The sequence below is a fragment of the Ceratotherium simum genome, chromosome 10 (genome assembly GCF_057802395.1).
Source record: "Ceratotherium simum simum isolate JZ-2026a chromosome 10, ASM5780239v1, whole genome shotgun sequence".
Classification (NCBI taxonomy): Eukaryota; Metazoa; Chordata; class Mammalia; order Perissodactyla; family Rhinocerotidae; genus Ceratotherium; species Ceratotherium simum.
Genome location: NC_141909.1, coordinates 43599666 through 43626304, shown reverse-complemented (window position 1 = coordinate 43626304; position 26639 = coordinate 43599666).

Below are 26639 nucleotides of genomic sequence, written 5' to 3'. Positions count from 1 at the left end.
AGGAAGACTGGCCTTGAGCTAACATCTATTGCCAATCCTCCTCCTTTTTTTCCCTTTTTCTCCCCAAAGTCCCAGTTGATAGTTGTATGTCATAGTTGCACATCTTTCTAGTTGCTGTATGTGGGACACTGCCTCAGCATGGCCAGACAAGTGGTGCATTGGTGCGCGCCCGGGATCCGAACCCAGGCCACCAGCAGTGGAGTGTGCGAACTAAACTGCTAAGCCACCGGGCTGGCCCCCCCTTTGCACATATATTTTTAAAAATAAAAATACCCATTATATATAGGTTAATTCCACTAATTAGTACCTAAATATTCATTATTACTGCATATTTACTATTTTTACTACATATTTTTGTTTTCTCTTTAGTGGAAAGACCCTATAAGAGTCTAAAATTTCATTTTGAAGTATATTTTAACAATGATACAGGAAATTTTGTTTTAGTTTATTTAAAAATTTGAAGAGATTCAGGATATGTTATATTTTATGGAAAGTTACCTTATAAAATCAACCTGCATTTCTATATTTGTGTGGGAGTACTATATATACTCCCCACATTAGACAAATATTTCCACATGACATTGTTATACTGACATTCTTTTTATGATCTATTTGACTCAAGAACTGAGTATTTTAGAAAGCCTATAACAAAACCTGCTGACACAGGGCATCTGAGAATTTTCATCAGTTTCTATATTAGTGGCCACATTTGATTCTATGAAGATGTCATGTGGTAATCTAACTGGATTGTTAGGAACAATAAGATGAACCAATGGGTTCTTTTAATGTGGTTGCTTGCATGAAAATAGAACTAGTAGGTGTCCTAGAAACTAGAAGTTCAAAGCAGTTTGGATGTGGATATTATGGCTTTCAGCAATTTTGAAGTTTGAGCTTGTAAACTAATATAACTAGAACCTAATCATGGATGCACATTCTCAACAAAACTACATGCAGTAGTTGGATTTTGAATCTGAATCTAATAAAAATTTCAGGATCAATAATCAACAAACCTAATGTTAGCTTTTTAAATACAACAATCAAAAGTATAATTATCTTAGGAAAGACAGGAAAGGTTATATATCTTCAAAAATATAGAAAAAAAGCAATTGGAATAAAGCTTCATATCAATAATAATGAACTGACCTTAAATTATAAATATGGGCAATGGCAATAAATGGAAACATTGAAAACAATCAGAGGATTGCCACTTGAGCACAAGACACAACAGATATAGAAGATGATATAAATCATCTTCCAATTCTAAAGTTTTACTTCAACCCAATAGAAACATCTGTGCCAAGCTGTGTGTTAAATTATATTTTCACTGGTGATAAAATTGAAAAACACTTTTTAATTTTAATCACTTTTATTTCTTGTTGTTTTTTGGTTTTAGTTATTATACAAAAGAAAGCAGCATTTAAAAAAAAGCCATATATATGGAAATAAAAGAAATACTAAAATCTTTCTAAAAGCCATATTTTTTCTAGCTTATGTTTCTTTTCTACGGCTGAGGTATAAATATGAATGGAGACATTCTCCCAAAAGCACAACCTCTCCAGTGTATAGACTACTTAGATTTTCTTTATTTTCTCAGTAATAGAACTTATTGAACTAAACACGTTGGGTATATCTTAGAATTATCCAATAAAATTATCCTGGAAAATGTATAATTATCTTATTTGAAAACAGGCATTTATCATTAAAATCAGAACATTTTTTTTTCATTTGGTGCCTGAAGGATACACCATTTAGTCACACACTTCCTTCTTCTTCTTAAAATATTTATTAAACTGTACATGTAAGTCATTTATAAGGAAGTTTTATGAAATTGATAACACCCATTTGTCTGCACAATAGGATCTTCAAGGTGTATTAAAATGAGGGATGTCTTGAGTAATCAAAAATAAATTTTCAACTGTTTCAGAACATTTGTTGTTAGTTGGGAGAGAAAGAGAGGATAAAATTATCTTTGGTATTTTAGAAATAATCTTTATTTATTTATGATTTAATGTTCAGGAATACACAGCTTAATGAACATAATTTATTTCTGCTTAATAATTTTGCTAATTATTGACTAATTATTTGAGGAAATACGGTTCCAAATTCAGCAGTGCCTATTGAATACATAAAAATTTGATAATAACAGTATAATAAATAATATAGGAGTCCAGAAACCTAAATATTCTAATTTTTTGTGTTTGTGTGTGAGGAAGATCAGCCCTGAGCTAACATCCGTGCTAATCCTCCTCTTTTCGCTGAGGAAGACCGGCTCTGAGCTAAAATCTATTGCCAATCCTCCTCCTTTTTTTTTTCCCCCAAAGCCTCAGCAGATAGTTGTATGTCATAATTGAACATCCTTCTAGTTGCTGTATGTGCGACGCGGTCTCAGCATGGCCGGACAAGCTGTGTGTCGGTGCGCGCCCGGGATCCGAACCCGGGCCGCCAGTAGTGGAGCGCGCGCACTTAACCGCTAAGCCACGGGGCCAGCCCCAGAAACCTAAGTATTCTAAAGCTCAATAATTTCAAATGAAATATCAATACTGTCAACTGCTAATAAATTGAGGAAATTATATTTATTTAGGTGACAATATAAAAGTGAGGTTTTAAAACACAGGTTATGGAACATAAAGTATGGTGTGATCTAGTTTATGTGAAATTACTCATTTGAATGTCCATAGAAAATATTCAACAAAATATTAGCTGTAGCTCCTTTTGGTTGTTAGAATTTCAGGTATGCTTCGTATCTTTGAACAACAGTATGTAGGACTCTCTCTTCTTCCAAGGCTCTTGTAAAGCATGATAAAATAAACAGACATAGGGGCTTAGGAAAGAAAACAGTCCAAAATTCACCCTTAGTAGTTAAAATGTTTAAATTCAAATCTATTTCCAATTTTTCTCCTTCTTCTCTTTCTTTTCTTCCTTTTTGTTTACATACTTTATCTAAAGATCTTTCCTCCCTAAGAAGAGAAAATTAATAATGATATAATAGAGAGCCAAAACTCACTGCATTAGATGATATCATGAACTATTTTAAGGTAGGCATCAGCTTACTAAGATAATGGAGCCTTACTCAGTAGATTTTTGTGCTGTAATTCCAATCCTTGCCTAACACACAATGATGTGCTTTTGGCCAACATAGCCAGACAAACATGAACATAGTATGGAAATACTTGGTGGTACTGGCCGACTGTGGTTAATTTCTACATGATGGTTTTTGTTATTAAGAAATTAAAGGTAGATCTGAAACAGAATAGCATAGAGTTGAGACCAAGTATTATACCTTTTTTCTTTTTAAAGATATTTAAAATTGAAACAGTCTCCAAAAATACACCATGTGTTCTGCAGTTCTTTTCAAAACTCTTTTTGTGAAAGTTTGATGACAAAAAAGGCAGCCTTATACAAAAGGTCCCTAAGTTTTGTTACTGTGGAGACAGGAAGCTCCCTTTCTCTCAGATATGATGACATAGCGTTTTCTAGATTTATGGCTCTCAAGCCTGTTGCTTTGTTTGCCACCTAACAACACAAATCATGAATTAAGACCAAATATCCAGGACATGAACTGATGTTTTACAGGAAACTGGCTTCAAAGGAAGCTGGGTAGTAAACAGGAATGTGATTTATTCTCACTTAGATGCGACTTTGAATTTCCACATTTACCTAAGTTAAAATGGGAACATATTTTGTCAATATGAGACTCTGTGAGTTCTCAGTTGGAATTCTGACATTATATAATGATGAATTTAGCTAAGGACAAAATACTAAATCTAAGTAAAATGGAAGATAAGATCAATAAAGAAGATATATAAAATGTCAAGTGGTGAAGAACTACGTAAAAGAACTCAAGATAGTGAAATAGTTATCATGACTCTCTCCAAAATAACACACTAGGCATAACATTTTAATGTGAGCTAGAGAAAAATTTCAAGAAACAGGTAATTCTTAATTTTACAGGTTTTATTGTCTTATCATCTTATCTCTTTCCTCAGGGTTTACTACATTTGAAAAGTCACTATCATGCATCTAATTGCTGAAGTCAAAAAATTGAGAAATACTTCCCTGTCCCTCACATTTACTTTACAATAGATCACCATAACCTGGTAATTTAATTTCTAACCACGCCTCAAATCCATCTAACTCTCTTTATTACTAACTCTACAATGCTTGTCCAAGCTACCATCTTTTATCTCCTAGACCATTACAATAGCTGACTAACTGTTCATATACTTTCTCAGTTCCTCTAATCTATTATTTACAGAGTAACCCAGTGTAATCTTTGTAAAATTTAAATCTGATTATTTTTCATTTATGCTTAATATCCTTCAATAGCCTTAATATTATCTTATGATAAAGAATTGCACTGCTTTAAATGGGCTTTCTCTCTCACCACTTTCTCAGTTGTGTCTCTCACCACTCTCTTCTTTGTTCCTGTCACACTAGTCTTTCTACATTTTCTTAAAAAAGATATATCTCCTAATATCCTAGTAATATGCATATTAATATTAATAGCTGTTAATATTCAATTAAACATTAATCTTAATAAAAATGATAAAGATAAAACTTTCAAATTAAAGGAAGGTTTGAAGTGATCAATATACTTATGAAAAGATTTTCAATGCAGATAAATAAAAATTAAAAAATAAATATCATTTTTATTTTTTTATTTATTTTTGTTGTGTATGAGGAAGATCAGCCCTGAGCTAACATCCATGCTAATCCTCCTCTTTTTGCTGAGGAAGACCGGCTCTGAGCTAACATCTATTGCCAATCCTCCTCCTTTTTTTCCCCCAAAGCCCCAGTAGATAGTTGTATGTCATAGTTGCACATCCTTCTAGTTGCTGTATGTGGGATGTGGCCTCAGCATGGCCGGAGAAGCGGTGCGTTGGTGTGCCCGGGCCACCAGTAGCCGAGCGCGCTCACTTAACCACTAAGCCACAGGCCGGCCCTTAAATATCATTTTTTAAATGATAAGATGGGCAAACTCAAAAAAGAGGCAATATGCAAAGTTGGCTGTCTTGTGAAACAAATGGAATTTTCTATGGAATTTCATGGTAAATAACCTGAAACCTAGGATATTTCTGGTTTGTTTATTATGGCAGAATTACTGGAGGGCAGATAGTGGATGGGACAGGGAGGAGAGTTGTCATCTTTTTTGACCACATTCCTTATATTGCACTAACTGCTCTTGAAAGTGAAAATGAACCCTTAAGAAATTATCTAACCATAAGCCACCTCAGACATGCCCAAATTGAACAAATTTACAGCCACCCGAAAATGCTATTCCTTTATGAATGCTCCCCCACCAATTCCTAATTTCTCTTAAGCAATATACTTATGCTTTCAGAGTGCGTACACAGCTAATATGTTGTGCACCTTACATTTCATTTTAATTATTGACCAAATGTACTTGCAATTAAGCAGTATATGTGTTTTGATTTCTTTAAGTTCTTAAAATAATTGTACTTGTGTGCAATAAAGCAGGAGCGGGTTAATTGAAGTCATTGTTAATTGCGTTAAAAAAGATGTCAGGGAAGTTAATCAGAACTTTAAACTCATTTCCTGTAGAACTATATTTACTATATAATCACATCCACCAAAAGATTCTATAGTGTGAAATTGCAGAAAAACGTGGGAAACTGGAGCATAGGTTTCAATTGCTTTTTTTTTTCCTGAGGAAGATTAGCCCTAAACTAACATCCAATGTCAATCCTCCTCTTTTTGCTAAGGAAGATTGGCCTTGGGTTAACATCTGTGCCCACCTTCCTCTACTTTATATGGGATGCCACCACAGCATGTCTTGACAAACAGTGCATTGGTCCACGCTTGGGATCCAAACCCGCAAACCCTTGGGCTGCCGAAGCTGAGCACGCCAACTTAACCACTACACCACAGGGCAGGCCCTCAATCAATTTTGAAATACAATCAATATGACAATATTTTCAGTTAGATAGTAGAAGAGTTCTGGAAAAATTAAACATAAGATAACACATCTAACATTGTCTCAACATTAATACAAAAATCAAAATTAGACTGTTGACAGCATTAGATATTGACCCTATCCCTAGGGATTTATAGCTACCGTTCTCTATCTCTTTCAGTATGTCTCCATTCCTTGACCTCTTCGTCTCAATCACAAGTCCTTTACCTACTCGCAGAATATTTATGTTGCCCTAATGCCCAACCAAGTATCTGAAACTGTCTTTAAATGGGAACATCATTCTTTCTGTTGTTCTGGTCTTCAACATTGGGGTAATCTTTGCTTCTACTTTATCTCTTACCACCCACATCTTACATTAGGAAAGCCTGATGGCTATTCTATCAAAATATGTCCAGGATATTACCACCTCTCATCATTTCCCCTGATACCATTTTGTGGTACTATCTACTACTATATTACTATCATGTATTACCTGAATTATTCCAATTACTTCTTAACTGGTCTCCCTGGTTCCATCTTGTCCTCTGTAGATTGTCAATAGCAGCTACATTCCAATTTAAATATAAGGCAAGTTAGAATATGTCAGTCTTCTGTTCAAAACACACCTAACTCTGAGAAAAAAAACTAAGTTCATGCAATGCCTAAAGGATTCTGATTGAATAGACCACCAATTATGACTCTGGCATCATCGTATTCTTTTCTCTATCACTTACTTCACTACAGCCACATTGATACTAGTATGCTAATGGGTGACGTTTGAGTGGTGAACTCATATTTACATATAACAGCCTGGGATTGAAAGTGACAAATGTGACTTTAATTCAACATTTGGCTGCAAGGTGTCTGGGCAATTTGGGGGAGTATAAGGATTATTTTCTAAGCAATACTTTGCTACAAAGTCTTCACTAATATTTCACCTTTTCAGTAAGATTTACCCTGAGGCTCACATGTAAAATTATAGACCTCTGAGATTCTCCCTTTACATCTTCCCTGATTTTTCTGCCTTACACTGTCAGTTTCTAATATAATATCTGTGACAGATTCTATTTTACAAAGGTGGCACAAGAATATATCCCATCCCTAATACTCTTTTGCAGTGTGACATTGGTGGATTCTAATCACCTGCATCTTAAATGTGAACTGGCGTGCAAGTGACTTCTTGACCTAGAATGCAAGAGAAGTCACATTCTGGGATTTCCATGGCTGTATCATAAGGAATCTTGCAGCTTTCACTTAAATCTTTTAGAGTGCTTGTTCCTGGGGCTCTGCCTTTTGGAACTCAACCACCATGCTGTGTGACGTTCAAGCCACATGGAATGGTCAGATGTATGTGCATCAATCCACATCTCCATCTGAGCTCTCAGCTGAGAGTTAACATTCACTCCCAGCCATGCGAACGAGCCCGCCTGGATATCCAGCCTAGTCAAGCTTTTTCTGATGACTGTCAAAGACTCAGCAGACAACTGATTGAAGCTGCATAAGAAATTCCAAGCAAGAACTGATCATTTGAGCCCAGACAACCCACAGACACCTAACAGATAAGAATACATTTTTTAACGTACTCAAGTTTTCTTTCTTTTTTTTTTACACAGCAATACATCATCTTTATTATCATGCTTATTATCTGTCTAGCAAATAAGATGCAAGACCCATGTGGGCACAACATTTTCCTTTTCTGTTTGCTCATACTCTATTTCCAACACACGGAATATGTCTGATATCTGGTCTTTCTCAAGAAATATTTATTGATTGGTGAATGAACTTAATTTACAACATTATACTCTAGAACCACTGTATCCTATTTTTCTATTTAATTATTATTTTTTTTTTTTGTGAGGAGGATTGTCCCTGAGCTAACATCTGTCCCAATCTTCCTCTACTTTGTATATGGGACACTGCCACAGCATGGCTTGATGAATGGTGAGTAGGTCTGCACCCGGGATCTGAACCCGTGAACCCTGGGCTGCCGAATCAGAGTGTGCGAACTTAACCACTACCCCACCGGCCCAGCCCCTCTAGTTAATTACATTTGTTTAACTATCTCATTTTTTCCAAAATCACCCAGTCCATTTGTCATACTTCTCATGTCCTAAATTCTTTTTTAAAAAAGTGTGGTAAGAACACTTAATATGAGATCTACCTCTTAATAAATTTTTAAGTGCACATTACAGTATTGTTATCTTCCTTTTCAGTTGAGCTTAGACGGTATGATACGTTGTTCTTGGTGTCTTTCAAATACACTTAGTTTTCTTGACCTTTGCCTCATCTTACTCACTAGAAAAATCCTGACTCTAGTTAAAACCATCTTTTTGAGACCTTTATGGCTACACCTAAGCAGTGAGAAAGAGCTAGAGAAAAGCATACCCCTTTACTTACTGATCTCGCTTTAAATTTATGACCATAGTGTGCTGGCCCCGTGGCTTAGTGGTTGAGTGCGCGCTCTCCGCTACTGGCGGCCCAGGTTCGGATCCCGGGCATGCACCATCACATCACTTCTCCGGCCATACTGAGGAGGCAGCCCACATACAGCAACTAGAAGGATGTGCAACTATGACATACAACTATCTACTGGGGCTTTGGGGAGAAAAAGGAGGAGGATTGGCAATAGATGTTAGCTCAGGGCTGATCTTCCTCACAAAAAAAAAAAAGAAATTTATGACCATGGAATTTAATGTGGGATCTTAGCACTCCCCAGCATCCTGTTACTGCTTGTGGTCAATTGTTTCCCCTCTCTAACAGAAAACTAATTGACAAGTTCTTCTCTTGTTGCCTAGCTATAACACCTACTCTTCCTTCCTCCTCAACTGATGACTTTCTTTTCTATTTACCTGAGAGAACAGAAGCAATCTAAAGAAAACTCACTCATCTTCTGCCACCAAACTTACTGCCTTCCTCTAAATACATATAAGATGAACCATTTTATTATAATGAGCAATGTCTATATTTGTATCTAAGCCAAACCTCTCATTTGTATATTGGATTTCATTTACTTTATATGTATATATTTGAGAGTTTACTCCTATAATTATTTCATCTTCTGTCTGCTGCATGCTGTTTTTTTATTTGGTCAGCTTTAAACTTAAACCCCTCCCTTGTCCTCATATGCCCTTCAATCTTCCATCAGTCTTTAGTAAAACTTCTAGTTGTTACTAAAACTAGTCCATTTTCTCATCTTCCAATCTCTGTTGAATCAACTGCACTCACCAGCAGAATCATTATACCAAGTTAATTATAACTGCTTCTTGAAATTCTCTCTTCATTTCACAGGGACACCAAAAGTACATTCATTATTTGACATTCCTTCTTAGTTTCCAATGCTATGGCCTCTTCTGGGTCTCGTAAATGCTGGGATATCTCAAGGCTCTTTATACAGTCATTCCCTAGATGTTCCTATCTAGTACCATGTTTTTAATGTCGTGAATTTTAGATTTATTTCTATCTAGAGTATCTTCTCCATTCTTTAGACTCCATATCCAATATATGGAAGGATATCTCCACTTCTTTGTCTAATTAAATAAATCCTACTGAACACTTGCAAAAACATTATCTTATTTTTCCCCACCCATTAGTTCCTTTCCCACAGTTCACAATATCCAAAATTGGTCCTACCCAGTTGTTCAAGTAAGACTTCTCCCTTACAAATGGAATTATAATTGACTTTTCCCCGCTCTTTTACACCACAGCCAATCTATTAGCAATTCAGCTTACCTACTTTCAAATTGTGTCTTGTCAGACAATTTCTCATTATTTTCATAATTATTCCCTAGTCCAAACCACTATCATTGCTTATCTCATTTTTCATTCTCCACTCAAGACTTCTATTGCATATTCTCCAAACAGAAAAATAATTAAACCTACCAATAAGATGCTTCTCCACTCAGATCCATTCAAAGCCTTCTCAAAAATGTTTAGATAAAACTGCAGAAATCTTACTTGCCTTACAAGTTCTTCAAATAACGTCTCTGACTTCTCCAACATGTTTCCTATCAGTGCCCCTTTTGCTCACTTTACTCCAGCTAAGATAGTTACTATGCATTTTAATAACATATCAAGCATGCCCCGGTCCAAGGTTTTTAAGTTGTGCCCAGAATCCGGTTCACTCCATCATTTTCGTAACCTAGTCCTTCAAATTATTCATAAAACTGAAAATTACCTCCATAGAGAAGCCTTCCCTAGCTACGATATCCAAATGCCATGCTCTACACCAGCTGTCACCAAACTTTTTCCTAAGAGGCCAGATAGTAGAGTAAGTATATTATTAATCTCTAATGTTCATATCTATTACAGCCACTTAAACTTTGTCATTGCAGCATGCAAGCAGCCATAGACAACATACAAATGAATGGGTGTGTCCATGTTACAATAAAATATTATTTACAAAAAGGGCAGCTAGCTAGCAGATCATAGCTAGCTGACACCTGCTGTACATCGTTGGCATGCTTTATTGTTTTTCCAGCGTTTATCTACATAGCATTGCACTATATGTTTATATTGTTTTGGATTATTGCCTGTTTTTCTATTGACTATAGTTCCCTGAGGGAAAGTGATTTCTCTGTTTTGTTCATTGTTGTTACAAGCATGTTAAACAAGGCCTCAAACATTATGAAGCTTCAACAAATATTGGCTGAATAAACAAATGTATACATGAAAGAATCAATGAATACTGAATCCAAATGTGAAGAAATATTAAGAATGTACTCAATCTTTTGATTATCTTAGAGTGCTGCAAATTCCCACTCATTGTCCATCATTATTATTACTGTTTTGTTTTTTTCATTTCTTTTATTTTTTGGTAAGGAAGATTGGCCCTGAGCTAACATCTGTTGCCACTCTTTCTCTTTTTGCTTGAGGAAGATTGTCCCTGAGCTAACATCTAGGCCAATCTTCCTCTATTTTGTATGTGGGGTGCCACCACAGCATGGTTTGATGAGCAGTGTGTACGTCCACACCCAGGATCTGAACCCACGAACCCCAGACTGCCGAAGCGGAGCACGCAAACTTAACCACTATGCCATGGTGCTGGCCCCTACTTTTTGTAATAGTCACTCTCCAGAAATCTTAATGAAGGTAATCGCTAGTTTTTAGAAGTTTTTTATTTAATTCATATTTTGGATACTCCAGATACCCCATCTTTTGAAATGATAGTGCCTGTTTCCTCATTGGTACAATGATTTTCTCTATATAAATAATTCTGTCTCTTCAGTTACTCTCTACCACAATAAACAGTAAAGCCACTTCTTAAGGCATGATAAAGCTAAGAGAAGGATGTGCTAAATTATCAAGTTGTGCATTTTTGGATAATAATATGCAAATAGCTAATTTAAAAACAATGTGTAACTAAAAATAAATATCTTATTCTAAGGTAAAATGTCTTTCCATTTTGTTTTGGTGAATAAACTCCAATTGTTTTATGTTTCCTTCTCAATAATCATCTTTGTTGCTATTTGATACATAGAGTATTACTAATTTCCCTTGGAGTTCTGCTTTCTGTCCTGTGAGGACTATTAATCTTATAAAACAGATAAAATATAATTCTAACCATGAAGAGGAGGAAAAAGAGAATATCTATGGCTATGTATGAAATGTAAAGTTACAGGAAATTTCAAGCAATCTGGGTGTGCGTCAGTTAGAGAGGGATAAGAAAATGTAGTGAAAACACACAATGTGATAACACACTACATTTTGAAGTGAAGGAATACGGCATCTCTAGACATTATTCATCTAGCATAACTGAAATTTTATATCCATTAAATAACAACTCCCACATTTCCCCCAACCCCCAGCCTCTGGTATACACTATTGTATTTTTTGCTTCTGTAAGTTCGACTCTTTTAAAAACCTCATATAAGTGAAGTCATGAGGTATTTGTCATTCTGTGACCAGCTTATTTCACTTATATGCTCCAAGTTAATCCACGTTGTCACAAATAGCAGGATGTCCTTCTTTTGTAACGCTTAATAATATTACATTGTATGTATATACCACATTTTCTTTATCCATTCATCCATCAAAGGACATTTAGGTTGTTTTCATATCTTTGCTATTTTGAATAGTGCTGCAATGAACATGGCAGTGCAGATGTCTCTTCAAGATCTTGATTTTAATTTTTCTGGATATATATCTTGAAGTATGATTACATATACTAAAGAGTGACATTTCTAACTAGTGGAGATAGGATTATTTATTCACTAAAATATGTTGGGGCACTTGACTATCAATTAGTGAAAAAATTAGACACCTAACTCACAACATTCACTAAAATAAATTGTGAATAGATTAAAGTTCTCACAATTCAAATTTTAAAAATATAAAGTTTTAAAAGTGTATTTTTAAAGTATTGTACTAAAAATAAATTAATAGATTTATGATCTTGAAATAGGAATGCCTTTTTAAAACAAAAACTAAAAAGGAAGAAAAAATAAAATGTTATTGATATAATTGAATATATAAAAATAAACATATATATAATGTCAAAGATACATGTAAACAAAGTAAGTGATTAAAATTATACTGGACAAAGTTTTAATAGTAGGAATATATAAATAGGACCTACAAATGTGTAAGAAATAGCCATACACATTATAAAAGTGACAGATATTAAAATGATATTTATAACAAATAATACATATAGCCAATGCACATACGAAAGATGGTGACCATAACCAGTCATTACAACCAGAAGAGACAAGATTTACCCATCAGATTAGCAAAATAGATATTAACAACAGCAGCAACAACATAAAGTTTGAAAACATTAAGTGTCATTAAGGTTGTTGATGAGCTCTATTGCTTAGAAGTTCTAGTAGGAGCATTGAATGGTAAAGTTAATTTAGAGGGAATTCAAATAAAGTATAAAATTTAAAGAATTGCAGAAGGAATGTTGGGGTCACAGAAACAGAAAAGTACCCCAGGTAACTAACTTATAGTGCCCAAGATGAGTTAGAATCCTTCAACTAGCAAAAACTCTACTTAAACACTTTGAAAGCAAATCACTCAGGGGTGTATTTCCTACTACCTTCTCTATACAAAACTAGACAAGGTTATCTATGGTCAGGACCTTAATCTACTATATGGTGCATACACATTCTTATTTGGGCACAAGAATTGCTTTTCAGACAACAATTCTGTTCACTCTAAATTTTAATCTAAAAATAAGTGCTGCAACCCTGAATTGTTAACCATGAGAGAAACCAAGAAAGAGAGTATGAAAGAGAGAAATAAACTTCATGTGAACAGATTGCAGCCCTCAGGAAACAAAGTGAAAAGGTAACAAAAACAACAACAACAACAAAAATCATAAATCTTAATTAAAATTGATATCTACACTAGGGTATCTATGACTAAAATAACAAGCTGCAATGACAAGTAACCAATCAAAGTATTTGGAAATTAAAACAATTATGGAACAACTTAAATAATAATGATGATAATGATGATGATGGTGGATAAATAGCTAAAAGTGAAATTGATAAACTGGAAGGCTTAGCTAAATGATTTGTCCAGAAAAGTGGATACACTGTGAAAAAAATACAAAGTGTGCGATAAAACTTTAGATAAAGAGAGACAAAACCTAGAGTTTTGAGCAATTATTTTATTAGAGATGGGAAAGGATAAAAAAATTATAAAACATGAGAAAACATTTAAGAAAAATAATTATAAATATTTCATGATTTGAAATAGTAATAAAATCATCAGTTACTAAGGGAACAAGCAAGCAAGCATATATTAAAAACAAAAACAAGATCTAAAAAGTGTTAAATTATGGTGCAATTGCTAAATTCAAAGAATATTTAAAAATTTCTAACAGTATTTCAGAAAGAGGAGAAAATTGCAATTATTTATAGAGGCAAAGGAATCAGATTTTTTCATTTAGTATCTTATAACAACAGTGAATGCTAAAGACAATGGGAACATTTCTTTGGTGAAGAATGGATAACGAGTTTCAACCCAACTTCTGTATACACTCAGATTAGTAGGAAGAAAAAGAACAAACTTTTTCTCAAATAAGCCAGAACTCATGAATTGCTTATTATTTTATTGAGGAAAATTCCAATATATACAAAATAAAATTTTATTTCATCCATACTTCCACTCACCCCTATTACCCAACTCAAAATTATTTTTAATAGTTGATTTCTCTTTGAAGCAAAATTACATTCATTGAAATGAACAAACCGTACAATTTTGACAAATGAATATACCTCTGTAATCCACGAGTGATGATTTGGAACACTTCTACCTAGAATTTTTTCACATGTTTCTTTCCCGTTAATCCCACTCCCAGAGGCAACTGGTACTCTGCTTGTTTTTTTTTCATCTTAGAATGTTTTTCCAGTTATAGAACTTTATTTAAATGGAATCATGCAATGTGCACTCTTTTGTGACAGGCTGCTTTCCTTATAACCCTGAGATACAGCCATGTTGTTGTTTTTGTGAGAAATGAGCTCAAATTTCATGGGAAGTATGCCATTATATGAATATACTACAATTTCTCCTATTTATGGGCATTAGGTGGTTTCCAATTTTCACCCTCTGTGAACAAATATGTACTGAATATTCTTGTACAAGTTTTCTTGTTGTTGACACAGATATTCATTTTATTGCATTTCACTTGTTTTTATTTCATGCAAATCATGAATGTTTTTGAAAAAATAAATTAGTCCAGCAAAATCAATAATCAATCAAAGAATGAGAATGCTATGGCATACAAGACAACTTAATCAGCAAGTGAAATAGTAAAACATATTTTTAAAAATGGTTAATAATTTGTCTGAAAAGGCTATATATGTTAAGTAATGATTATTTAAAAAGAATAATAAAATCATAATTATCAACTGAAATTTAAGGTTAAAAACAAAACATTAATATATCAGGATATATGTATATATGAGAGAAAGATATAAGATTGGGAAAAAATAAATCAAAATATTCAAATATTATTGAAAATAATTAAGTATATCATTTTATGATTATGACACTGAGTTTAACAACTCTGGCTTTGCAGCCAAGGGTCCTAAATTCAAATCCCACCTCCAATACCACCTTGGGAAAACCAATTCCACTCTCTCTCTGTCTTAGTCTTTTTAGACTACGATAACAAAGTAGCATAGACTAGGTGGCTCATAAACAACAGAAATTTATTTCTCATAGTTCTGAAGGCTGGAAGTCTGAGATCAGGGTGCCAGCATTGAAATCATCCCATTTCAGTGAGAGCCCTCTTCCAGGTTGCAGACTTTTCTCTGTATCCTCACTTGGTAGAAAGGTGAGACAGCTCTCTGGGATCCCTTTTATAAGGGCACTAATCTCATTCATGAGGGCTCCACCCTCACAACCCAAGCTCCTTCCAAAGGCCCCAACTCCTAATACCATCACCATGGGGATTAGGATTTCAACATACGAATTTTGAGGGGACGTGAATATATTGGTTCATTGTACTCTCCTTCCAGCATAAAGATTTTGTAAAGACCTTAACGATATCACGTAAGTTATGTGAGGGTTAAAAGACAGATGCAGGCAAAAAATATTTAGCATACAACTTGATGCATAATTAGCCAGTCATAATATTAGTTATTATTCTTGTAATAAATACAATTAAAATGATTGATTCATATTCAGTGTCTTCTTTTCAGCTATTAAAGATAGGATGTATTTACACTCTTATGATGATCCTATGTTATTTTAATCAATAGAACTTATAGTGGGATTTGTGGTGTATGGTGCTGAGTGGCCTATGTTTTAAATTATTATCACCAATTCAGACAGTGACATTGCTGAAGATTAATTTAATAAGAATATAGAGGAGTCAGCCCTATAGCCTAGTGGTTAAGTTCAGCATGCTCCACTTCAGCAACCTGGGTTCCCAGGTTTGGATCTTGAGTGCAGACCTACGCCACTCATCAGTTGTGCTGTGGCAGTGACCCACGTATAAAATAGAGGAACACTGGCACAGATGTTAGCTCAGGGCTAGTCTTCCCCAAGCGAAAAAAAAAAAAAAAAGGAATATAGAAAATATGTACATACAAGCTTGTGGATTTCACAAGAAAAAAAATTAAAAGTCTTTTATTAAAAATCAGATATCATAATTTATATAGTTTAAATTCGGGACAACATTGCTCAGTGGTTTTATTGCATTACATTTTTGCTGTATTGAAATTAGTTTGAAAAGTGTACACTGATAATGAAAAATAAATTCAGGGTAATATAATAAGCATTTAATATTTATCATGATTAAAAGAATGGGAAATGTATATTCATAAAATTGTAGCTAATATAAATAACAGAAATTTAAAAAGTTCTGTGTGTGTTAATTGCAACCAACTTATTCTTGCCACGTTCATTTACTGAGAACTATGTACAAGCAATGTTCTAGGCATTAGTGGTGTAGTGTGGGAGAGCATTGAGCAAGATAAATTTGGTCCCTGTCTTCACGGAAGATATAAACTAACGGGAAATCCAGAAATTAAATACTTATTTAGAAGAGGAATGAAGGTTATGAAAATATACAGACTACTTTGGGTCACATGGTAGTGAAATTTTAATCTTTTTTGAGGAAACAGTGCGTAAACTGAAATATAAAGATTGAGCAGATTTTGCTAAGCAAAGTTTGTGGGAGAAGGAGGTTATGGAATTTTGGGCAAAAGGAACTATATGTGCGAATGTTCCTGCGAGGGACACAAAAGAAAGATCTAGTGTGGATAGAACGTGAGAAGTTAGAGTTGATTAAACCAAGTCAAGGCTGCCTCAGCCATTCCACAGGTCAAAATAAATCTACATGAGGTTTTTGTCTGGACTTTTTTCCCCAAAGAAAGAGGGTAGCCATTGATATGCTTTGAAACAAGGAAGTGATATGATTATATTTTTAATTTACAAATATCTGTCTGAGTGCAGTGGGGAGAATGAGCTTGAAAGGGGCAAGAGTAGACATAGAAAGTCAAAAATAGTTTTATTGCACTGTGCAAGTGAGATATGATACTAATTTAGACTATAAAGAGGCACTTATATATCTAAGTAGAATGCAGAGACACTTAAAGCACTGTTAGAAAATTGTTAGCCATGTGGACTTTGGAGGCAGAAAAACTAGAGTTTAAATTTTGATTTTGTCACTTATTAGATATACATACTTTAAGATGTGTTTTTGGCTACAATTTTAATTATTCATCTCCAAATTACTATTAATAGTGTATCCATCATATTGTTATTGTGTGGATTAAATTAGTTAATTCTTGCCAAGTGCTTTGTCTGTGGCCCATTATATTGTATGAGTACAAGCTATAAATTGGCCATTATAATAATACAAATCATGGGACCTGATTAAATGGATGTGGGATTAAAGCAGAGGAGGGAGTCAGCTATGACCCCAAACCTTCAAGATTGAGAGACCAAGTGAACGGCGGAGCCATTTAATGAAGACAAGAGCTTAGAGAAGGAGAAAAATATGCCAGAGGTATTGTGATGTAGGGTGACTTCAATTCTGGAAGATAATTTCCATCTCCTAGACTTTCTACTAGGATTAAATAAAAATAAAGTGAAACATATATCATACCTCAGAGCCTACCAAGTATTAAATGTTTACATGTTTTGTTCTTCTGTATTTCTCCTTTTCCAGACACTTTTTTCATCTCTCTTTTTATCAGAATGCTGTTCTAGCTGTTGTCTCTCTACCATACAACTTAAGCACTTTTTTCTCCAGATACTTGTTTACTTCTGCCTACAAACCAAAAAAAAAGTTGTCCCTCCAAAAACTATTAACGTTTCTCCCTTGATTATGGCGTTCATAGGTCTTAAAGCCTGGTCTACACGTTAGGTTAAATTCCTCAACTGTGCAACCATTCTATGACGTTTTTTCAATGCTCTGTTTTATCGATCAACCTAACCATTTTGCAAATTCACTTAATATTTATTGTAACTAATATTTAAAAACTCAACTAACATTTTATACTTATTCAATATAATGGTTTTAAATGTTAAATTAATATCTATTTGCCAATTCAATTAATATTAATTACTATATACTAAAACTAAAATTTTCTCAATATATTAAGCCACCTCTCACTGTATGTCACCAAGTCTCCTCTATGAAACTTTTCATTTATTCATTCATGAATGTACACACGCATTTATCCACTCATATATCTGCTCCATAGCAGTTGTTTTTGTTAGGCATTCAAAACACAAGGTTCATAAGTTCATTACATAAATATGTATTGAACACCTACTTTGGGTCAGACACTGCTTTAGGTCCTTGGAATGGTTCAGTAAACCAAACTTTGGTATAGTTGAGCTTATATTATATTGTAGGGAGGCTGAGTCAAATTACAAATAATAAGTAGGTTTCAATATAATTTTAGAGTCTAAATGCTATGGAAACAATAGAGCAGTGAAAAGAGAATCAGGAGACTGTGAGTACGGGGCTGGTGGGGTTAGATGCGGTTTACAGAAAACCCAACATAACCCTCATTAATTTAACATTTGAGCAAAGACTTGAAAGAAGTAAGAGATTTAACCTTGTGGATATCTAAAAAAAGATTATCCCAGACAGACTAGACAGTCAGTGCAAAAGCTCTCAAGAGGAACAATTAGGAGACAAGTGGAACAGGAGAGAGGTAATGGGAAGTCAAGTTACCAAGGGCCTTGTAGACTATTTAAATGGCTGTGGCATTTAGCATGCCTCAGTGAATGGGGAATGGGTAACATAAGTTTTGAGTGGAGCGAGGATTGGAAAACTTTTTCTGTAAGGGCCCAATAGTAAAGATTTTTGGCACTTAACAATCTCTTTCATAACTGTTCAGTTGTACAGTTATATAAAAGCTGTCATAGACGGTACATAAGTGAATAGGCATGACTGTGTTCCAATAAAACTTTATTTACAAAGTAAACATTAAAGATGGTGGTCCAGTTTGGCCTGTGGGGTATAGTTGACCAACATCCAACCCTGAGTCGAGGAACAACATGATCAAACTTTTATGTTTAATGGATCACTCTTGATGCAATGTTGAGAAAATACCCCAGATGGTATGAGTGGGTGGAGGGAGACCCATCAGAACACTATCTCTATAATCAGGGTGAGATGATATGGTAGTCGTGCTGATGGTAGCAAGTGGCTAGATCCTGCATGTATTTTGAAGATAAAGTACACAGGACTTCCTGACACACAGGTTGTGGGTTGTGAGAGAGAGAGGTCAGTGATTAGTCCATGTAATTAGAAATTTAGAAATGCCAACAAATGAGGTAGGAAGAAAACTGTGGTTAGAGTGGATTGAAGGGTAAAAATTGGAAGTTCCCTTTTGGGCATTTTCAATTTCAGATGCTATTAAAAATCCGAGTATGATGTGAAGTAGGCAGTTAGATATAAGAATCTGGAGTTCAGGGCAAAATCTGTTCTGAAAACAGATATGTGAGTCTTCAGCTTATGGATTGCTTTTAAAGCCACAGAACTGAATGTGATCACTTAGACAATGAAAGTATGTGGACAGAAAAAAATGGAGCAAGCAGTAATGATTGTGACGTACTAACATAAAGATGAAGGAAGAAGGGAAAGTAATGTAAGAGACTTAGTGGGAGAGGCCGGTTATATAAGAAGACAACTAAGAGGATGAGGTTTTAACAATGTCAGGCAAAGAAAGAGTCAAATGCTGATGGTATGTCAAGTAAGATAAAAATTGATATTTCATTACTAGACTAACAAATTTGGAGATCATTGCAGACTTTGATGAAAACAATTCCCTTAAAGTGTTGGTTGCAAATGTCTATTTGGGGGTGGATTTAAGGAAAGAAAGTAATGAGTGAAACAGGGGACAGAATACAGAAAGCTTTTTCCAGGACTTTTGTGGCAAAGAAGAAATATGGGTGAGAGCTTTAACTAGCAGAAAAAGTTGGGTCAAACGACGTTGTTGCTGCTGTTATTTAAGTGGGAGAAATAAAAGCAGGTTTTCATGTCAGTGAAAGTAGTCAAGAAAAGAGGGAAAAATATCCCTCAGATGTTCTTAGAGAGAGAAGGAAGAATTGCTGGAACAATCTCTTTCAAAAGACAGAGGAAGAGAAAATTCTGTGTAGGAGAAGAGGGATTGGCTTTAGGTAAGAACAAGGATTGTTCACTTATAGAAATAGGCAGCCAGGAAGAGTAAACAATGAGAAATAGGAGAAGGAAAAGTTATATAAGAAATGAGGCTTGAAACAGGAAGAACAAATAAGTTTTTCATAACTTAGTGTTTCTGAAAAGCATAATGCACTCAAGTTGATACTGCACTGTTTCCACCATCAACAAAACAGTGTGCCACAAACGGGTTTAGAAAGCATGTAAAACAGATGTCAAGAAATCTTTCATTATACAGAGACCAATAAACATCAGGAATGACCCACCAAGCAAACCGGATTCGAAATCATTTGAGCCCTCTAGGAAGTAATTTAAACACATGTTTAGTGATCAAAAGTTTTATGAAGAAAGGAGTTTGATGAATTGCATGGTAGTTAGCTTTTTTTACCAACGCTTTTTCTGTTTTATGTTTTTTCCCCATGGTTTTGTAGGAAGATGCATTCCTTCCATCTGTTATTTACCATTTCAGGTACTGTATAGTAAACTGAAAAATTCAATCAGAAAATTCGAGGAACATCCTCACTGATTAGCACTGGAGAAATTTTAAATAAAACTGTTTACAAGCATGCAAATCTATAGTCTGCAAATGCTTAAGTTAAAAATAGTATTAAATTAAATAGGGTATAATGATTTTTTCCTAGTTCAATTGAAAAAACTCATTTTCTCTAAACAGCCTTTGATAATTTCATTAGATATATAGGAAAATATTTTTAATTGTCTGATTCAGAAACCCATTGAATCTCAACATCTCAGTTTTTATTTTTGTCTATGAAAAACAGTGGATTTAGGGAAGAACATAGGGCAATAATGTAGATACTAAGATATTATTGTTATTGGCAATTAGCTTTTCGAATATTACTTCTTTTATGTCATTTTTTCACAGATGCTATTTTTATTGTGTTAAATACTATTTATGTATGTCACCACAAGTAACTGGAAATAAGGTTTATAAAACTGTAAAAGTTTTCAGGTGACTTCAAATGTATCTAACGGAAGAGCGGCGTTTTACATCATAACAACTAATGAAAGATATATTCATGTATTTCTTTTGTGTGCACTATTTGATTTCCAGTTTTTCCTGCTATCAGAATCAGAGAAAGAAAGTGCCTTTAAGATGATTATTGTTTAAATATAGGAAGGATATGTTGGAGGGTATTCTTGATTATTATTTATAACTATATTAGGTATTAAATGGGGAGGAATAGTTTACATTGATTTAGCAGTTATCAACCACGTTTACTTACTCAGTTCAAGTGTAATTTTATTCTTCATATTGTGAGGCCGTAATCTGGCAGGCTCAGCAACATTTTACCTACTCAACTACCCGATTAGAAAATTGAATTGATCATCAAAATGTATTAGTTATGTGCTTCAGCAAATTGCAATGCCTTCATCAGTGTCCACATCTGACCCAGCTGAATGAAAAATACATTCTTTTCAATATACAGATTTAAAACTTTCTTTTAATACTTTGCAATTACTATTTCAAACACTGTGTATATACTTTAGCATCCTTGCACAATAAAATTATACTTGACACTTCTCTGTCTTCTTGAAATAAGGATCTAAAAGTGGTTGTTATTTCAGCCATTCATATTTTTGTTATCATTTAATGTTACAACCCATAGTGTACATATCTTTATTGTTTTTATTTATGTTTGTGGAGAAGTGGGCTTATGGAATTTATGTAATTTGTCCAAGGTCACACAACAATCAATTTTAGAGGGAATATTTTATTAAAGTAGATTCATGAAAATATTTCTTAAAATAATACCTATATAAATATTAACTACAATTCTATATTTTAGGAAATTATTCATTCAATTCACTTAGAATTATTTCCTATAATTCCTACACCAGAGATTATTCTACCTAGTGTACCAGGAAGGAGGTTGCTTATTTTAGTCAATCTTTTCTTGACTAATTCTCTACTCTTCCTCTCTCCAGTGACAATGGAGGATGCATTCTTCCTCCTATCCAAGGCAAATCCTTTCTTCATGAAAACTATTTATTTTCCTCCATCTTCTCAATGACCTTAATAGAATTCACTTTCTTTTAAATCTTCTTTCTTGGATTTTCTAAACCTCTCTTTCTGCTGAAACATTCTAAAATATATGCAGGAATTCTCATCTCAAAATAAACCAACAACCATGTAAGCAACATTCCCTTGATTTGGCTTTTTCTATTACTGCCTGATCTCTATTCATTTATCCAAATGTAAACTTCTAACAGGAATTTCCTACAAATGCTGTATCCGTTTACATATTTCCCACCCACATTTTATTCCTTTCTCATCAAGCTTCCCCATGTGACTTACCCCTTAAAAGCCACTCATGATACATTTATAATGACCAACCTGTTACCTAATCAAATGACTACTTCTCATTTCTCAGGATCTTTTATCTCAGCCATATTAAACCCAGCATATCACTATTATCTTTTTAAAGTAACTATATTAAGGTTTAATTAACATACAATAAAACCACATTTTTTAAAAAAGTTTTGGGATGTGTAATGCATATGCATGTAAAACATCATAACAGGGCCGCCCCCGTGGCTTAGTGGTTAAGTGCCCGCGCTCTGCTACTGGTGGCCCGGGGTTCTGATCCCGGGTGCGCACCGATGCACCGCTTCTCCGGCCATGCTGAGGCCACGTGCCTCATACAGCAACTAGAAGGATGTGCAACTATGACACACAACTATCTACTGGGGCCTTGGGGAGAAAAAAAGAGGAGGATTGGCAATAGATGTTAGCTCAGAGCCGGTCTTCCTCAGCAAAAAGAGGAGGATTAGCACGGATGTTAGCTCAGGGCTGATCTTCCTCACACACACACAAAAAAATCATAACAATCGAAATAACGCATATACCTATCATGTCCACGTGTTTCCTTGTCTGCTTTTATATTTTCTTCTTTCTATTTTTTCTTGAACAAGCACTCACACCTGTCTTCCATCCTCAGGATAACAGTGACATAATTTCTGTCACAATAGATTAGTTTGCATTTTCTAGATTATGATATAAATAAAATTATACAATATTTCCTTTTTTTCTAACTTTTAATTCAGCATGATTACTTATTTACTTATTATTATTTTTTTTATTTTGAGGAAGATTGGCCCTGGGCTAACATCCATGCCCATCTTCCTCTACTTTATATGGGATGCCGCCACAGCATGGTTTGATAAGCCATGCATAGGTCCACACCCAGGATCCAAACCTACGAATTCCGGGCCGCTGAAGCAGAGCAGGCAAACTTAACCGCTATGCCAGCGGGCTGGCTCCAGCAGCATGATTATTTTGAGGTTCTTCCATGTTGAAGTGTATATCAATATTTCAGTTGATGTCATTCTGAGTACTATTCCATCATATAGATAGTACCACAGTTTATCTATTTGCATGTCAATGACTATCTGAGTGTTTTCCAGTTCTCAGCTGTTACAAGTAGAACTGCTGTAGGTTCTATAGTTTTAAAGTCTTTATATAGACATAGGCTTTTATTGCTCCTAGGTAAAGACCTAGGAGTGGAATGGCTGCCTCATGTGGTAGTTGAGTGTTCAACTTTATGAGAACTTGCCAAACTGTTTTCCAAAGAAGTTGTAATATTTTGCATTACCATGAGCAGAGTATAAGGGTTCCAGTTCATTCACATCCTCACCACCATGTAGTATGGTCAATTTTTTAAATTTAAGCCTTTTTACTATATATGTAATAGTATCTTTGTAATTTTAATTTGCAGTTTCCTAATGAGTAATGATGTTGTATATTTTTACATGTGCTTATTTTCCATCCACATAGGTTCTTTGATGAAGTTTTTGTTCAAATATTGGGATCATTTTTAAATTGTCTTCTTTGTTTTCTTATTATTGAATTTTGAATATTTTTTAGACATTCTTTATTAAATATATTATCTGCAAATACTTAACTCCCAGCTAACGGTTTATCTTTTTGTTACTTTTATGCTGTCTTTTGAAGAAAAGTTTTTCAAAATTTTATGAAGTACAGTTTTTCAACTTGTTCTTTTATGGATCATCCTCTTGATACTATATCCAAGAAATCTTTGTCTAACACACAGTCACAAAGATTTTCCCCAAATTTCAGAAAATAGTATTGAATCTAAACATACAGTAACAGAAACAATTCAAATTCAATTACACAAAGAAAAATGAGTGAACAAAATAAACAGAGCCTCAGTAGTTTTGGGATAGTCTAACATATGTGTGATTGGGTTCTAAATATGAGGGGAGATAGAAGGAAGAACAGAAAATAATATTTGAAGACACAATTGCTGGAAATTTTCAAGTTTTCTTGAAAGCATAACACACAGATCCACAAAGTCCAATGAATCACAGTAAAAGATGAATACAAAGAAAATGAGTCCAAGGCACATCATAAGAAAAAAATAAAAATCCACCCGGGTGAGAGAAAAAGAGCCATTCTAGGTATGGAGGAACAAAGATAGGAATCATCACAGATTTCTTGTAAGAGTCTAAGCAAATTAAAATACAGAATGGCATCCTTAAGTGATTAAAGAACAAAACTCTCCACTTAGTGTTTGATAACTAGTACTTTTCAAAATAAAGACAATACTTTTTTTTTGGTGAGGAAGATTCTCTCTGAGCTAACATCTGTTGCCAATCTTCCTCTTTTTTTTTCCCCCTTGAGGAAGATTAGCCCTGAGCTAACATCTGTGCCAGTTTTCCTCTATTTTGTATGTTGGTTGCTGTCACAACATAACTTGACAAGTCATGTATGTCTGTGCCTGAGATCTGAACCCATGAACTCGGGCCTCTGAAGCAGAGTCTGCCAGACTTAACCACTATGCTATGGGGCCGGCCCCAAGACAATACATTTTAAACAAGCAAAAGTTGAGAGAATGAATTGCCAGAAGACTTGTCATATTAGAAACGTTAAAATAAATTGTTCACACAGAAATAATTATGTTACCAGATGAAAACCCAGATCTACAGAAAGGAATTTATAAAATGCCGAAAATGATAAATACATGGGCAAACAAAAACATTTTTTCACTTTAACGTCTTTAAACAATAACTGATAAAACAATATATTGTGGTGTTTATGACATAAAAAAGTAAAATGCACAATAGTAGCAAAAAGGATGGGAAGACAGAAATAAAATAAATATACGTTACTTTACCGTGCTTACATTATATGAAGTGGTTTTGTGTTATTTGAAATGTGGAATATCATGTGCAGTGTGTGTGTATGTGTGTGTGTGTGTGTGTTTATAGCCACCTCAAAAAATCAAAGAGGTATGGTCAACAAGCCAATTGTGGAAATAAAAAAGGGACACAAAAGTAAATATTGTTAACTAATGTAAATGCTAGAAGGAAAAGAGTAAAAAAGTGATAAAACAAAATACAAACAAATAACAAGATGATAAATATAAACCCAGCCACATCACAATGAATACAAGTCATCTAAACACTCTAGGTAAAAGGCAAAGATTTCCATAATGTGTATACATAAGACAAAACTATGCTGTCTATTAAAAACAGAGAAGTTAATTATAATAAAGTATAGAAAGAGATATGCCATCCAAACTCTAATAATAAGAACAAGGAATGTTACCAGATACATAAAGTGACATTTCTTACTGATAAAAAGACATAACAATTTTAAAAGTGTATGTACTTATTAACAGAGTATCAAAATATATGAAATGATAAATCAGATAACATTAAATGGAGAAAAAGACAATTATAGTTGAAGATTTCTACACAAATCTTTCAGAACAAGTAAAGCAATAATCAATAAGTATAGAAGATATGAATAACTGTCAGTCAATAAGAAGAGATTAATATTTATAATAAAATTAATTCAAGCTAAGAATTCACACTCTATTTTCAAGCACACATCAGACTTTCACCAAGGTAGACTGCATAAAAGAATTGTCAATAAATTACCAATGATTGAAATCAGATAGAGTGTGTATGTTTTCTGATCACAATGGAATGAATAAAATTGAATCTATTAATAAATATAAAGTATATATTTGTCGTTCAGACTGCTGGAGTTAATTTTATCTCTTGGATAATGTTATATAAATTGAAATTAAATTATAAAAAAATATATGATACAACTGAAAAGCATAAACCCACAGATATTGAAAAAGCTTAAAACTCAGAGAATTGTACTAAGCGTTATTAGAATTCACAAAAAAATGTATCCTATAATATTAATTAATTAAATATACTATTATAAATTCCATATAATATTATATTTTTTGTATTCATAATACCAATGTAGTATACCAGTTAAAAACATAGATGCTGAAGTCAGATTTTTTGATTCTTGTTGTGTACTGTGAGCTTAATCTACCTGGTCATCAGTTTTTTCACTTGGAAAATGATATTTATAATAGAACTTTTACCGTAAAGTTCTTCCTAGAGCTGAAGTGAATTAATTCCTACACTCTGCCTGCACATTGCTTGGAATATAGTGATCACCCAGTACAATTATATTCTCTTAGTAGTCACAAAGTGGTAGCAGTGGTACTAGTAGAAGTATTGTGGTAGTATAGCCGTATTGTTACCATTTATTTACAACATGCGTATAGACTAGTAAATTTCTCCACTGCTAACGCCTGCATA